A 16,413-nucleotide genomic window follows, 5' to 3' on the forward strand; every position below is an offset into this window, starting at 1 on the left:
GTATTGCACTGCGGACCACTGTTAAATCTTGTTCTAATCTATCTCATTAAGAAACGGGTAAGAACTAAAGATTACTTGACTCATTGTTTAACAAAAAAACCATATTTTGTCCAATACAGCATTAACTTTAATATGCAAATTGGATGCCATTTCATCACCTATTTATCGGTGTCATTGGTCTTGACTTTATTTTTTATATTAAAATATTAAAAAGTTTGACATCATTGCAATATAGATACAATGTGAGCATATAAATATTTGTGAATTTATACAAATTCAACCCATCTTATTTTTTCCTCAAAAAAATATAGCACTTTACATACAACAAAATGTAGAAGCCTGAGAGAGTCTATATATGATTCATGTTGAGAACAAAAATGGAGATAAACGAACAAAAACTACCCTTTGAAGCCTAACAGTTAGATGACAGAAATAGAATGTAAAATAGGATTTTGATTTATTTAGTAGAGATTAAAGCAACATGACTAAGGAAGGAGCTGTTTCACATACAAAACTAAATACATGCACATAGGTATATGGTAAATATCTGTGCTTGCAAATACATTTACAAATGAAATCTATTGTAATTAAAATTTTTTTTTGGTAAATGTAACATTAGCTTTGACAAATATACAATGAAAGGGAATATAAAAAATCCTTTAGGATTTTTAAACACCATCCCTGCCTCTGGGCTGAATTTAGACTACTTCTCCCTTGATGGCTTCTTAAATGTCTTTTACCATGTGTGTCAATCAGGTGAGTTTTCTCGACTTCATTATGCTATCATGTAACCATAGCTCTCACAGTGTAACATCCCAGGCAGCCTGCCCTTACTTGGATATTCAGGCATGTTGATGCAAGTACTTGATGTTGGTAGCAGATTTTGAATGTAGAGCCCAATAGTGACTGTAAAATTTTCCAATCCATTTCCACCCCTGATATTAGCAAAGACACCATGTGGGACCTTGGAACAGCCAGTAACAAATTGCAACAGAAACACTTTTTCTTCTTGAGTTATGCTTTCCACAAATTCCCAAAACCAGTGAACAAATGAATTATCTCTTTCAGAACTACTTGTGTATTCTGCATTTTCTGTCCAATCACTCACATCAATTTGTGGCATACCAAAAAGCAGAAACTCCTCTTCCTATTCATCAAAGAAGTTGCATAAGCTAAGGTGAGATAAACATGTGGAAGCCTTTTAAAAAACCACTGATCTGAGGCAGAATGACTTGTCTTTGGAAGTTCAGTAACAAGCTGGACATACTTGTTGTTTCATTTCTTTTGCTTGTACCCCTAAGGTTTCATAAATACTTCTTCCTTTGCTCCAAACACATCAAGATTCTGCTTGTAGAATGATCTCAAAAAGTAAATGTTGACTATCTGCAGTGGGCAGGTAGGTGATGCAATGGGTAGAACACTGGACTGGGAATCAGGAAGACACATATTCTTGAGTTCAAATCCAGTCTCAGAAACTTACTAACTGTAAGTTAGTATAGGCAAAACACTTAACCCTGTTTACCTTGGTTCCAAATCTGTAAAATGAGTGGGAGAAGGAAATGGCAAACTACTCCAGTATCTTTGCCCAGAAAATCCCAAATGGGGTAAGGACACAAATGAACAATGGGCTACTGTGGTTCAAAGTTAAATCCAAGATAAGTCCAGCAAACTGGAGATAGTTCAAGTGATCAGGATTGACATAAGAGTTGCTATTAGGCTGAAAAGTTGTTCCATTAGTTGACTGAGTGAACAGAGTATAATCAGGGTTAACTTTCTCATTAGATAAAATATCAAACCACTAGAGTACTACACCTGACCCATGCCTTCTCCATGGAAACACACAGCAATCCCCTGTTTTGCTGCTGTTCAGTTAGCTTTGCACAATTTGCTTTAGACACAACTTCATAGCTACTCCTAAAATAGAACCTCTGTGAATCAGCAAGAAATCATTTCCATCCACTGGTCTGTGTACCACATCTAAATCTGATGGCCCTAAATGCAAATGTTTGTAAAACCACTCACAATAATTTTTAAAAGACTGTGGTTTTATGATATACATGAACCTTGATATCAGTTCAGAACACTCAAGGAGGAAGTGAAATAGGTTAAAAAATATATTTGGGGGTTTTAAATCGACTGCATTTTTATTACCTTCATACAGCTCTAAGGGTGAGGGTGCAGAAGAGTTAGTCAGTTAGGTGGTTGAATTTCTCTGATGCTCTCTCCATCTTCCTGCACTTTGTTATCTCTCTCAGTCTCCCAGGCTGGCTTTTGTATCCTAGCTCCTTATATGAATATAGTGAACGATGAAGTGAACGATGAAGCCCATGGCAGGCCAGAGAGGCTGGAGCTCCCCAGCACGTCGAGGGCCATGGTAGTAGCTCTAGCTATTAGTTCTCCAGTACTCCAGAGATCCAGGGTGGGACTAGCAAACAGAACATTCACTTGGGGGAAAGAATAGGAACTGGTCAGCATAGTGAAAGTATGACAACTAGGGATCTGTGTAACTTCAGGGAACAAAAAGTTATTTCTGATTGATTAATGGAGAGGAGCAGGATATTGGATAGTGTTAGGGAGGTGGAAAGAAGACATAAAATTTGTGATGGGATGTTATGTTTGTATACAGTGTGTGATACTGTACCCACATTGCTATAAAATGTAGTATTTCTTTGGATTCATCAATTTTCACAGGACTTCTTGATGCAGGCTCTGGGGAGAAGACAGTCCTACCACAGGATTCTTTTTCCTAAGATGGAAAACTGATTTCTTCTTATGTTCCTCCTCTTTCTGTTTCTCTTCCTCCTTCTTCTCTCCCTCCTCTTTTCCTCTGTTCCTCTTTTCCTTATCCTTTTCTTTCCTTTGTTTTCTCTTTCCTCTCCCCATATCTCTATCTCTGTCTCTTTCTCTTTGGTATTCCCAGAATTCTCATCTGACCACTCCTAGTTATGTATATCCTTGCACATTTCCAGATGTGTTCCACAGATATGTCTTGCTCTACATCCTGGAATTACTATGCCTCAAAAGACAGTTTATATTCATAAATATTAACCAAGTATGTGGCAAAATGCATGAGGCTGTGAAATGTTTTAGGCCAGTTGGTTGTCAACCTTTGTTGGTGTCATGATACCTTTTATAGTCGTAAAAATTATCTGTGACCTCCTTCTCCCAATTGATATTAATCATATTGGAAATTAAATCATCTTGGTATTATCATGAAAAATAATTTTGAACCCATGAAAGACTCTCTGGACTCCCAATGATTCCCATACCTCACTTTGAGAACTATGAATATTCCTAAATCTTGAATCTAAATACTACTCATGAATTCAGAGCTGATAGGGATTGAATCATGATAGACACATTTCTGGTTTTTAATGGCATCAAATAGTTCTGTGTTCTAGAACTTCTTTTTCATCTTTCATGAGCCTATTACTAAAATGTACTATGAAATCATGTTAAAACAAATAGGAACATTTGCATACTCTATATGTTGGCAATTTGGTATTCTTGTCTTTAGCTAGGAGAAATCTTCAGCAGAAGGAGAGTTGTGGACTAGTTATGGTCAGTAGGATTGATTTGGTATCAATTTTTAAGAAAAATCAGTTGCAGTCTCTATGTATCAGAGGTAACACTTAAATCCAACTCTCCATGTTTCTAAGGGTCCCTCTTTCTCCTTTATGCCTCACTGCTTCATAGTTAACTATTTCTTAATCATAATAGTCTCTTATTCCCCATCAAAGTGTTCACAGATCATCCCTATAACAATATATTCAAAAATTTGAACAAGATCTAAGATAAGACATTCCAGTTGATAATTTGAAGAATATAACTGATTTACCTCCCTAAAAACTGGAACAATAGTTGAACACCTCTAGTCTGTAGAACCTATCTCATTTTTCATAATTTTTTTAAAGATTGCTGACAGAAATTTCATCCTTCAGTTCTTCCATTATCTGGGATGGAGTTCATTTGTACCTAGTGATTAAAGTCATTGAAAGTGGTTAAGATTCCCTTTGGCCATTGCCTAACTTATCTTGCCTTTCAATTACTAGTTAAACTCTTTTTTGGTTCTTTTCTTTTCAGTTGAAAGATCCTTCTTATTGAAAGAGAAAATAGGAATAAAATAAAAGTAAAAAGTTCTACCTTTTCATTGTCATCAATCACTATTATTCATTGTATACTCAACATTAATCCAAACCCCACCTTGATTCTTTTCTGGTTCATAACTTAGTTAGCAACTCCATTTTGATCATATCATTGGCCACATCTCAGATTATTTTAGAAGTTTTTCTTCCTGACCTTAGAGAGATGTGTCACTCTTTTGTGTCCTTCTTCAATCATCTATCTTTGCTTCAATTTTCTTTAGATGGATTTTAAAGAAGAGTTACTCAACAAGTTCCATGTTGGCCAATATAATTAAATCCCTCTCCCTTTCTTCATTTGTTTTTATGTAGTCAGGATATATCACTAAGGATGAAATTATTGTGATCAAGGCATATGTTTATGTTTATGAATATTTTTATAGGCTATTTAGTACTATGAGATTGACTTAAAAATGATGAATTTATAATTCTTCAAATAATGGATGAATGGAATCTGTTTCCAAAAACCTGTCATCATTGAGTTTTCATTGCTTTTAATTATTTCTTCATTATGAGGGATATGAGGTGATACTTCCAATTTCTTTTATGTATTTGTTTGTTTGTTGGATAGAACATTTAAGTACTTATTAATTTATATTTCCTCTTCTGAAGATTGTTTTCTTTGACATTCTATCCATTGCTATACCTTCACAGTCTTTAACGTATCTCAAAAGTCATTTCAAAAATGAAAAATCTTTCACCTTTGAAAGCTCTAGATATTCTGCTATTTCCATCATGATAATCCCCATCCTCGGGTTACCATTAAGTTCTCTCTGTTCCTAATTTGAAGTCCAATTGGGGTAATTTATTAAGTAGCTTTTAGTTTGTATGCTACCCAATTGTGTTATCTAGCCTAAAATTAGCCCCTAACACTGCACAATGTTATTTCTCTACATCTTCAAATCATCCCTATCACTCATTCTACAGCTATCATGAACCTTTTCCATTTTTCCTCAAACTAAAGCATTTGAGATTACAGGGAGGAAAAGTGCATAGAAAAGGGCAAAAAAAAAATGTGGCTGTATTTCCATAAACCAAGATAGAATGATACAACTGAATGTCTGAAGGGGCAGAATCTGTGAATAAGCTAACAAGGAGTGCATAGGTATGGGTAATATGCTAAGGGAAGAAAAAAGATCAATGATCATTCAGGAGCTGCCCTTTTGACCCAGTGGCCAGTTGTCTTGGGATCTTGCCACTATTACCAATTTTGTGTAGACACATGTGAGAAGCATAATAGGGCTTCTTAGAAAAGCAATGTAAGGCCAAGGTTTTTATAGAGATTTATTTCCTACCTCTTATATCATAATTGTAGAGGCACCAATAGAAAGATTGCATAGGACACAAAAACTTCTCAAATGGGATGCTTCATCTAGGCAAAAGAAATTCCAGAAAAAGGAGGACATCCCTTACAGATTAAGAGCAATAATATAACCTATTTAAGAAAGGCAGGCTTGTAAAATCAGCAGTTTCTGGACTACTACCACAGGTTTGTTTTTAATTTTAATTTTATTATTTTTTTATTTATTTTAACATTCTTTTTGAAAATGTTGAATTCCAAATTCTCTTCCTCCTTTCAATATTTCCTTACTCACTAAGAAGGCAAGTAGTATGATATGGCATTTTTCATCTTGAGTGCTTCAGAATTGTTTTAGATCATTGTCATGATCAGATTAGCTAAGACTTTCACAGTTGATCACCGTTACATTATTCCTATTGCTATGTACAATGATCTGTTTCTGCTCACTTCACTCTGTATCCTTTATATAGATCTTCCTAGGTTTTTCTGAAATAATTCCTACAGTCATTTCTGATAATACAAGAGGAATTCATCACAATCATATGCCACAACTTGTCATTTCCCAATTGATTGAAATCCCCTCAATTTCCAGTTCTTTGACACCACAGAAAGATCTGCTATAAATATTTTTGTGCAAATAGGTCATAGATCTGTTCCACTGACCTCCTAAATTGTATTTTCTGAACAAATGTCTTGGCTTCCCCTTTTTCTTGGCTAGGCCACTCCAGAAGTAGAATTGAAACATTTTGAAGTTGTTTGGAGGGAAATGTTGGGAAGGTTCACCTGGGTTACTGCCTCTACTCTGCCATCTTAGCTGTGCCCTTACATGGGACTTCTGTGACTTTTGCTTCTTGGTGTTATTTATTCCTGTTTGCTGACTAGAATATTAAGACAATATTAATCATAGAGAATCAAGTAAAACACTACTTGAAATAATAAGCAACTTCAGCAAAGTTGCAGGATATAGAATAAAGCCACATAAATCATCAGAATTTTTACATATTACTAGTAAAGTTGAAAAGCAAAAGATGGAGAAATTCCATTTAAAACTCCTGTAGATATTATAAAACATTTGGGAGTCTACCTGCCAAAACATATCCAGGAAGTATATGAATACAATTACAAAACACTTTTCACACAAATAACGTCAGATCTAAGTAACTGGGGAAAAAAAGCATCAATTGCTCATGGGTAGGTCAAGTTAATACAATAAAAATGACAATTCTGCCTAAATTAACTTACTCATTCAGTACTATACAGATCAAACAACCAAAAAAATTTTCTAGAAATAGAAAAAATAATATCAGAATTCATCTGGAAAAACAAAAGGTCCAGAATATCAAGGGAATTAATGAAAAGAAATACAAGGGAAGGTGGTTTAGCCATACCATATCTTAAATTTTATTATAAAGCAGCAGTTCTCAAAACTACTTGGTACTGACTAAGAAACAGAGTGGTGAGTCAGTGGAATAGGTTAGGTATAGAAGACACTGTCCTCTATGACTATTGCAATATACTATTTGATAAACCTGAACATTCCATCTCCTGGTGTAAGAACTCACTATTTGACAAAAACTGCTAGGGAAATTGGAAAATAGTATAGCAGAAACTAAGCATTGACCAACATCTTTGATCCTATACCAAAATAAATTTAAAATGGATACATGATTTAGATAAAAAAGACTGATACTACAAGCAAATTGGGAAAACAAGGAATAATTTACCTCTCAGATTTATGGAAAATGGAAGAATTTATGACCAAACAAGAGATAGAGAATATTATCAAATGAAAAATGGATAATTTTGATTACATGAAATTGAAAAGTTTTTGCACAAAGCCATACAAGCAAAAGTCTAAAGTATATAGAGAACTGAGTCAAATTTATAAAAACACAAGTCATTCCCCAATTGATAAATGGTCAAAAGTTATGAATAGGAAGGTTTCAGAAGAAGTTAAAGCTATCTATAGTCATATAAAAATGCTCTAAATCACTACTGATTAGAGAAATGCAAATCAAAACGACTCTGGTGTCACATCATACCTATCAGATTGGCTAACATAGCAAAACAGAAAAATGATAAATGTTGAAGATGTGGGAAAATTGGGACACTAATTCATTGTTGGTGGAGTTGTGAACTGATCCAACTATTCTGGAAAGAAATTTGGAATTATGCCCCTGGGACTGTAAAACTATAAATACCCTTAACTAGTGCCAGTATCCCAAAGAGACCATAAAAATGGGAAAAGGACCACGTATACAAAAATATTTAGTTCATCTGTTTTTGTGGAGGGCAGGAATTGGAGACTGAAGGGATTGGAGAATGGCTGAACAAGTTGGGGCATATGAATATAATGGAATATTATTATGGTATAAGAAATGATGAGTAAGCAGACCAGAAAAATCTGGAAATACTTACATGAACTGAAACTAGGTAAAAGGATCAGAACAGAAGAACTTTGCACTTGGTAACAAACACATTGTGTAATGACTAACTTTGGTAAAACTAACTTTTCCCAGCAATGCAAGGATCTCCAAAAGACTCCAAAAGACTTTCAATGGAAAATGCTATCCACATCCAGAGAAAGAACTTTCGAGTCTATATGCAGATGGAAGTATACCTTTTACCATTCTTTTCTTTGGTTGTTTTGTTTTGTTTCTTCTTTCTCCTGGTTCCTCCTATTAGTTCTAATTCTTTATGTCATGACTAATGTGAAAATGTGTTTAACATGAATGCACAAGTAGAGCCTACATCAGAATATACACCATTTTGGGGAGGGATGGAGAGGGAGGCAGAGAAAATTTGAAACTCAAAATCTTACAGAAGTAACTGTTGAAAACTGGAAATTAATTAATTATTTAAAATGATTTTAAAAAAGACAATATTAACAAAGTTCCAACTAATCATATCATGACAGGAATTGACTATGGGATCTCAAAGACTATTCCAGAATAATGGAGGTTCAACCAAGTGAAAAAAAGGCTTTGAGAATGATTCCCTAGAACAGGATCTCTTTATTTTCAGAGAACTAGTCATGTTAAATATGGTGACTTATTGTCATTACATTGATCACTAGGTGATGATTTTTTGCCCATGGGGACATGTCAAAATAAGAAAACAAAAAAAAAAATGCATTCAATTCTGTCCAAGCCCTTTATTTAAGTTTATTTATTTATTTATTTATTTTGGTGATGCTTGGGGAACAGCCCCCAAAAAGCACATGAAGTATGAAAAATTAGATAACTTTTAAAACATCTCAAAATATTAATTTAGTTATTTATATTACATATGTGATGTTCTTTTGAAATGGCCCACAAGTTTACATGCTGCTAAAAGATTCTAAATTATATTACTCCTAAACAAAACTAGAAAACATAATGATGTTTTCGTTAATCAGAAGAATTGCTTGCAGGTCATCTTTGCACAGATACATGTGAGAGTTTGAAGAGTTTGTTTCATTATGTACTAAAAGGAAAAAATAAATTTCATTTGATGGGATATATAGTAATCTCACTTTGTACTGTTCATCATAAGCTAAAAGACTACAAGAATATAATGTCAATTTATTACCATCTTCTTATAAGAATAATGAGGTAGTGAACTTCTAAGATGAACTTCATCGGATTCTCCAAATCAATTACTAACAATTTTTTTATGAAAATGAATGTGGGAAACTGTAAAAAATGTTGGAAATGTGCTACAAAATGAATAAGTGAAAGTGGCCCTAAGTTTATAGGTTATGCAGAAATTTCATGGAGATTTATCATGACTATTTTCATGTGTTCTGAATGATAACATAAAATATGAAATTAATTTCAATAAGCAGAAAATTATTGGTTGCTCTTCTCAGAGTAATTTTCAATGTGCTGTCCACTTATAATTAGACTATTGACTCATACAGCAAAGTTCAAAATTAATAACTAAATAAGAGAATTGGTAAATAGAAAGTAATAACTCTAATCTATTCAGTCAAACACCAATGTAAAAAAATGGGAAATGAAGTAAAAGAAAAAAGTGATAAATTCCATCACTCTTTTAACATAAATCTAATAAATAAAAATCAATAAACATAATATGGAGGCCAAAAGATCCCAGAAACTGACACAGCCAGCAAACCCATATTTTCCTTGTCAATGAAGGAGATATAACCAGTAGAGGTAGCCATGAGTTAGAATATAAAGTAATTTTAAAAGCATTACAAAGGAGGATATTGAATGTTGCTACTCAAACATGGTATTGTGTGCATTCCAGATTTTTAAGGAGTTGTTTTCTTCAGTATTTTCATATCTCTTTAACCCAATTAATTCTCATTTCATAATTTTTTTGAATAATCCTCAATTCTTTTCCAAAATTTTCTTCTGCTGTTTGTTTTTGAACTTTAAAATCTTTTTACTTGGATCAGCAAGAAAGGCTAATTTCACTTGGGTAAAAAAAGGGCACATTCCAGGACAGGAAGTGTTCCAGCAAGCCACCAGCAAGCCCCACCTCAGCAAACCAGCAGGTGATCCTAAACCCCAGTATGGTGGAGCAAACAACTGTCATCAGCAGGAACCCCCATGTGCCTTTACATAGCCAGGAGAACCAGCAGACTCCAGCTCGAAGAAACACCACATGCTTAAGTGCAGGCCAGCAGCCCAGCATGGATAGGTGTGTTCCAATAGCCAGACCTCTATATGCCTCAATGCTTCTAGGACAAATAAGCATCCTCCAGGGACTAGACTTACACATGCTACACAGTATAGCTACAGGAAAATGCAGAAAAAACCCACCTGACCTTAGCATGTGCCAGATACACCATTAGGACCCCAGTTCAGCTTCAGGTAAACTGTAGGAACCTATAGCTACCAGCAGTGAAAGTCACCACCCACCTTATCCCCTCAACACTGCACCAGACATGAGGGTCCCCCATGGGCCTCAGGGCAGCATGGGCATAGCACCAGGTAAACAGCTAGAACCTGCAGCCACTGGCACAAGAAACCTGAGATACAGACTCTTCCATACTGGGAGCAGAGATCAAATTTAAAAGAAAGGGAAAAAGCCAAAAAAAAAAAAAAGAAATGAGCAAAAACCAAAAATGAATCTGACCATAGAAAGTTATCACGGCAACGGAGAAAACCAAAGCACAAACTCAGAAGAAGACAATACTGTCAAAAATCTGTGGGCAAAACTTCAAATAAAAATGGAAAGTGGTTGCAAGCCCAGAAAGAAATCATGGAAGTGCTTTCAAAAGAGCCTAAATATCATATAAGAGAGGTGGAAGTAAGGTGGGGAAAAGAAATGAGAGTGATGCGAGAGAATTATGAAAAAAGATTCAATAGCTTGGAAAAATGCTTAAAAAGTAGAATTGGCCAAATGGAAAAGGAGATACAAAAATCAACTGACAAGAACAACTCCTTAAAAGAGTATAATTGGTCAAATGGAAAAGAAAGCACAAAAGTTAATTGAGGAAAATAGCACTTTAAAAGTTAGAATTGAGCAAGTAGAATCCAATGATTCGATGAGACATTATGAATCAATCAAACAAATTCAAAAGAATGAAGAAATGGAAGAAAATGTAAAATACTCCATGGAAAGAAATAACTGACTTGGAAAACAGAACCAGAAGAAACGATATCGGAATCATTGGATTGCCTTAAAGTCATAATCAAAAGGAGGACCTGGACATTGTCTTTCAAGAAATTATCAAGGAAAACTGCCCTGATATCCTAGAACCAGAGAGCAAAATAGTCATTGAAAAAATCCACCAATCACCTCAGGGAAGAGACTCCAAAATAAAAACCCCAAGGAACACAATAGCCAAATTTCAGAACTATCTGGTGCTTATAGCAATTAAGTGTTGTATTGGATAGAATGCCAGGCCTGGAATCAGGCAAACACATTTTCCTGAGTTCAAGTCTGATCTCAGACACTAATTTGACTTTAAGCAAGTCACTTAATCCTGTTTGCCTCAATTTCTTCATCTGCAAATGAGTTAGAGAAGGAAATGGTAAACCATTCCAAAGGAAAACTTCAAATGGGATCAAGAAGAGTTGACATGACTGAAACAACTGAACAACAGATGATGGTTAAAAGGAGGCAACTGAATACCATTAATGAAGACCTATATAAAAAGTGACATAAAATATATGACAAATGTAAGACTGGAAAAGGAGGTAAGCCAGTGAGTTAATGAGTAAAAAAATGAAACAGATGGACCAAGTATTTCATTGGTACACTTGGAATGTTAAACTGTAGAAAATAGGTTCTTACCCTGGTTTCTGGACATGTAAACTATGTATTATGATAACTATTGCAATAAGATTGGTTTCCTTTGTAATACTATGTATTTATGTTATACATCTAATGGCATTCTTAGAAGGGGTTCATAGGCATAACCAGATGGCCAAAGAGATCCATCACAACCACACACACACACACACACACACACACTCAAAATGTTAAGAACCCCTGACCTAATGGAAGGCCTCCAGTGATTTGGGTAAATCCACTATGTCAGATTTTTTTGGAGAATATTGAATAGATTCTTTTGTAATGAGAAAGAGTCTTTGGATTATGGAATACTTCAATGGAGAGATTACTCACATTGATATTGATACAATCATAGAATAAGAGCTAGAAGGGAATTTAAAGAGCAAATGGTCCTAGAACTCATTTTAAAGATGAAGAAACTGGGTTTCCAACAGGTTAAATAATTTGTTTTAGGCCTTACGTTTAGAATTTGAAATGTAGATGCTCCAATTCCAAACCAGGAACTCATAGCACTGCACCCCATTCCCTTCAAATTTATATACTGTAATACTCAGAAGACAGATTTCCTTGTGACTTTCACTCCTTTATATTTTCAGGAGTCTTTCATACTTTAAAATAGTTTCAAAAATATGCAACAAAATTTTGCCAACTGTTTATGGCAGAAACTAAGTACAATATTTTCAGATATAGGGATGAAGTATGTAACATATATGTTGTATGTAAATAAGGCAAATAAAAAAGAAAATTAACCGTATTATTGACATTTCCCTGCTACAAAGGAAGAAACAAACAAATCATTTTCTGACATGTAGAGAATATTTTTGCTTTTGTTTTTTGCTATTAAATTCTTGGATTCTTTATTAGGACATAAATGAAATTTTCTTTTATTTTTAACTAGTTTTAAAACGACTTTATGTCATTATTTAAACTAGATACTGTTACTAGGACTAATTAAATAAACAATATTTATATTCAAATATTAGCCAAAAATTGTATGCATTTCTTTTAATAGTTTCCTTCATTAATATTTAGGCTTTAATCTTAAATTTGAGGTGATCTATGACTAATAAAAAATGAACATAACTCGTTTGACAGAATCTTATCAGCCTGAACATAAATCTATCAATCAACAGTATTGTGTGTTTCTTACTACAGTACAGATTTTAGGTACAAATTTCATTTCAGCATAAAAAATAAATGTAGAACTACAAAATATTTATCTTATTTACTATATTTTTTGACATTTTGTCTTTTCTGAAAATGGGATTTCCCTTCATTTACTGCTTGTTGCTCAGGTATCTATTGTGTTTCATAGAAAAGGAAATATATTTGAAATGTGCTATCATTTGTGTTTTGTATATTATTCAGTAAGGTGAATGAATACAAACCTGTTTTATATTTTAAGAATAATTGCATGCAGAGCATACTTTTTTACAGGCATCTTTAACCATTATATTCTCTATTTCCATTTTCATGAAAATTTATAATTGATAATTGGATCATTGAATGGAGATTTCTAATCTCTTTTTTAAATTGTGTTGGTATTTTGGTATTATCTTATTTTCTTCAAAGATGACAGTTATACATTTATTAAAAGCTTTACATCCCAAGTCTATTCTCATTATATTATGTGTAATTTAAAATATTAAACATGTAGTTTTCTTTTAAATGAATTTGCTTAGTATACTCATGATACTATAAATATTACTTCATTTTAATTTATTGGCTAAATAAATGTCTTCAATAATCCCTTGAAACAAAAGTATTATCTCGAGTGAAAAATTCCAGATCCACTTAATTATTCATATTTATATGGTAGTAGGATACAAAAAAAATCAAATTTATCAATTAATTTAAATTCATTCTGAGAGTAAAATATTTCAATCTTTGCATTTATATCCTCAGCACCTGACAAAGTGCCTGGAATATAGTTGCTTATTAATGCTAATTGATTGATCAATTGAGGTAACCTTTTACAGTTTTCACTGAGATTATTCAAGTGAAGTAATTTTAAGAATTTAATCTCCTCACCTTTCCGCTACTCGTACCTCATTGATATATTGATTAATAGGATAATATCAGAGAGCAGAAGACAGGTGTAGGTACAATTTAAAGACCACATAATGAGATTATGTTTAATAATGATAAATAGAAAGAAATTATACGATGTATTGTTTAGATGGAACTTACTTTTCAGCTCTGCGCTTTCCACACATAAGAGACTTGACATGTGCTATGTCCATATGTTCTTAAAATTACTTCTTGCTTTGGTGAGTTCTCACCAATGGGTCAATTTATTTGAGTTAAAAGGGAAATCAGACTTAATCTGGCATTGCATAAACAAACAAAAAAGACCCCAACATTTTCCTTTCCTTCATTTCAATTATTGTGACATGACCTAGAAATAGCCTAGAATTCTGAAAAACTGAAAAATAGAGGAGAATAAGAACCTTGCTTAGAGTTTGAAGGATACCAACCTATTATCCTTCTGCTAATGTACTATAATAGAAATTGATAAAATCTCACAAATCTTCTTCATTATTGATCTCTTCTCCTTATTATGACTCATATGATAGAAGCTAACATGAGAAAATGTACTTTTTTTTTACTGCATGCTTATAAGTTTGGCTGAATTCCCAGGTACTACAAGAATATTGGGTACAGAAAATACACTTAGAGGTATAACCATTTTGGGAAGCTATGGGCAAAGTAATCATCTTGAATATTCTGATGTGAGAAAGTGTGATAAATCTGAACATTAAGAGGAAACATTGGAATTATTTTCTGCTTAGATATGTAAACACAGGTATTTTTCTGGAGCGTCAAAACTTTATAAAATAGGATATTTGTTCATTATGATGAAAGGATTCACTAAATTCTAAGACAGTTATATATTAATGGTATAGAAATGTCTCAGATTTCTCAAAAGTTGTGAATATAAAATATGAGCCGTGGGAGAACCTACCAAGTTTCAAAGGGCTTCAGTATGAGGACCACAATGCACTGTGTTATCTATCACTTAATTAAGGAGTTTCATTAAGGTGAGGTTCATCACCAGAGACTTGGCCATCAGTTAATGGTGGTTTACTTTTTCTTTCCATGTTAACACTAACAACCAAGAGACTGAGGATTTATAATCTTCCTGGGTAGAAAAAAAAAAATACTTGTTTCAGTGGAAAGAGCCCTGGATTTTTCACACTGAACTTTGAGTCAGAGCCTGAGTTTAAATTTCACATTTCTGTTACAAGCTTTGTGATCTGGAGTAAGTCACCTAATGCTTTAGATCTCCGTTCTCTCTTTCATAAACTGAGAAGATTGGATTGGGAGATCTCCTAGCTCTCTCTACATATGATCTTATGAATACAGAGACCAATGAAATAGACGGTGCTTACTAAATGTTAATGGATTCATTGTTTTGGGAAACTGACACAAATCTATAACACCAAGAGCTAAATAAGTGTTTGGAGAATGATAGTAGCTTAAACACTAATTAAAGCAATGCTCCAGCTTCACCTTTATCTGTGCACATTGGGGAAAATATTTTTTTAAAGTGATAATAATATTGAGGATCTTTAAGAATACTCTGGTTCACTATTGATGGAATTGTGAAGTACTCACAAATTTTGAATATCAGTTTAGAATTATGCAAGAAAAATGACTGAACTGTTCATATCCTGTAACTCAGCAATCTCATTCCTGGGAGATATACCCAGGCAGAAACAAAGGTTGGATATCATGTAAATATTTATACCGCTCTTTATAGTAGCAAAGAACTGGTAACAGAGAGTACATGTTGTTTACAGAGTTTCTAAAAATATGGATTCAAAACTGAATATTTTAATTCAAAGAATTTGAATATTTTAATTCAAATTCAATTATTCTATGTCAGCCTAAGAAGTCATCAGTGGAGTGGTCACAAAGATCTATACTTGGTCTTAGGCAACTTTCCTTTTTTTTTTTTTTTTTTTTCTTTTTTTTTTGTAAAATCCATTGCTTGTATAAAAGAATAGATGACATACTATACAACATGCCAATGACACAAAGTTAGGTGGTATAGCTGGAATGTGAATGACAAAGGTAAGATTTAAAAAGAACTTTACTGACTGTAACACTAGGCTTAATCTAATCTATATATATATACACATTCACATATAGTCATGTGTACTCATAGAAGATCTCTATAATTTGTACATCAAACTGCTTATCAGAGTCTAGAAATGAAAATTCATCATCAGTTTTGTTTTGTTTTGTTTTGCATTTCCCCCTTTAGATAGTTAGGTCAAAATATGTAGAGTGATTATGGGTATGATGCAGTAAACTCTACAGCCTTACAGGACTCAATGCCACAAGCAAAATGTTACCCAGGATTCAGGGACTCTGGAGGATACTCTGTAGAGCTTTTTCTTCAACATGAATTTTTGAATGAATTTATGTTAAGATTGGGTAACAGTTTTATTGAATGTTATGCCAGGTGCATAGTAGGTATTTTAAAATATTTGTTGATTTAACCTAAGTATTTCTGTTGCAAGCTTCACAAGATATTAACCAACCAAGAGATGTAGAGCAATGTTATCTCTGTTATCTGTTATTTAGTTGTGACATATGCATGAGTACCTTTTTTTGAAGAGAGCCTTTAATGTGGCATTGTCTTCTACTGAAAGGGATTCTTTTCAATAAGTTCATTGGTATATTATATCTTCTATATCTTTCAGTCACTTGGTG

General features: G+C 33.5%; 1 pseudogene; it reads right to left on the minus strand.

Moving 5' to 3' along the window:
- Window positions 1-775: 775 nt before the first annotated feature.
- LOC140502338 (E3 ubiquitin-protein ligase HACE1-like) overlaps window positions 776-16,413 on the minus strand; it is a 49,251-nt pseudogene continuing 33,613 nt past the window's right edge.

Source organism: Notamacropus eugenii, chromosome 4 (genome assembly GCF_028372415.1).
Source record: "Notamacropus eugenii isolate mMacEug1 chromosome 4, mMacEug1.pri_v2, whole genome shotgun sequence".
Classification (NCBI taxonomy): Eukaryota; Metazoa; Chordata; class Mammalia; order Diprotodontia; family Macropodidae; genus Notamacropus; species Notamacropus eugenii.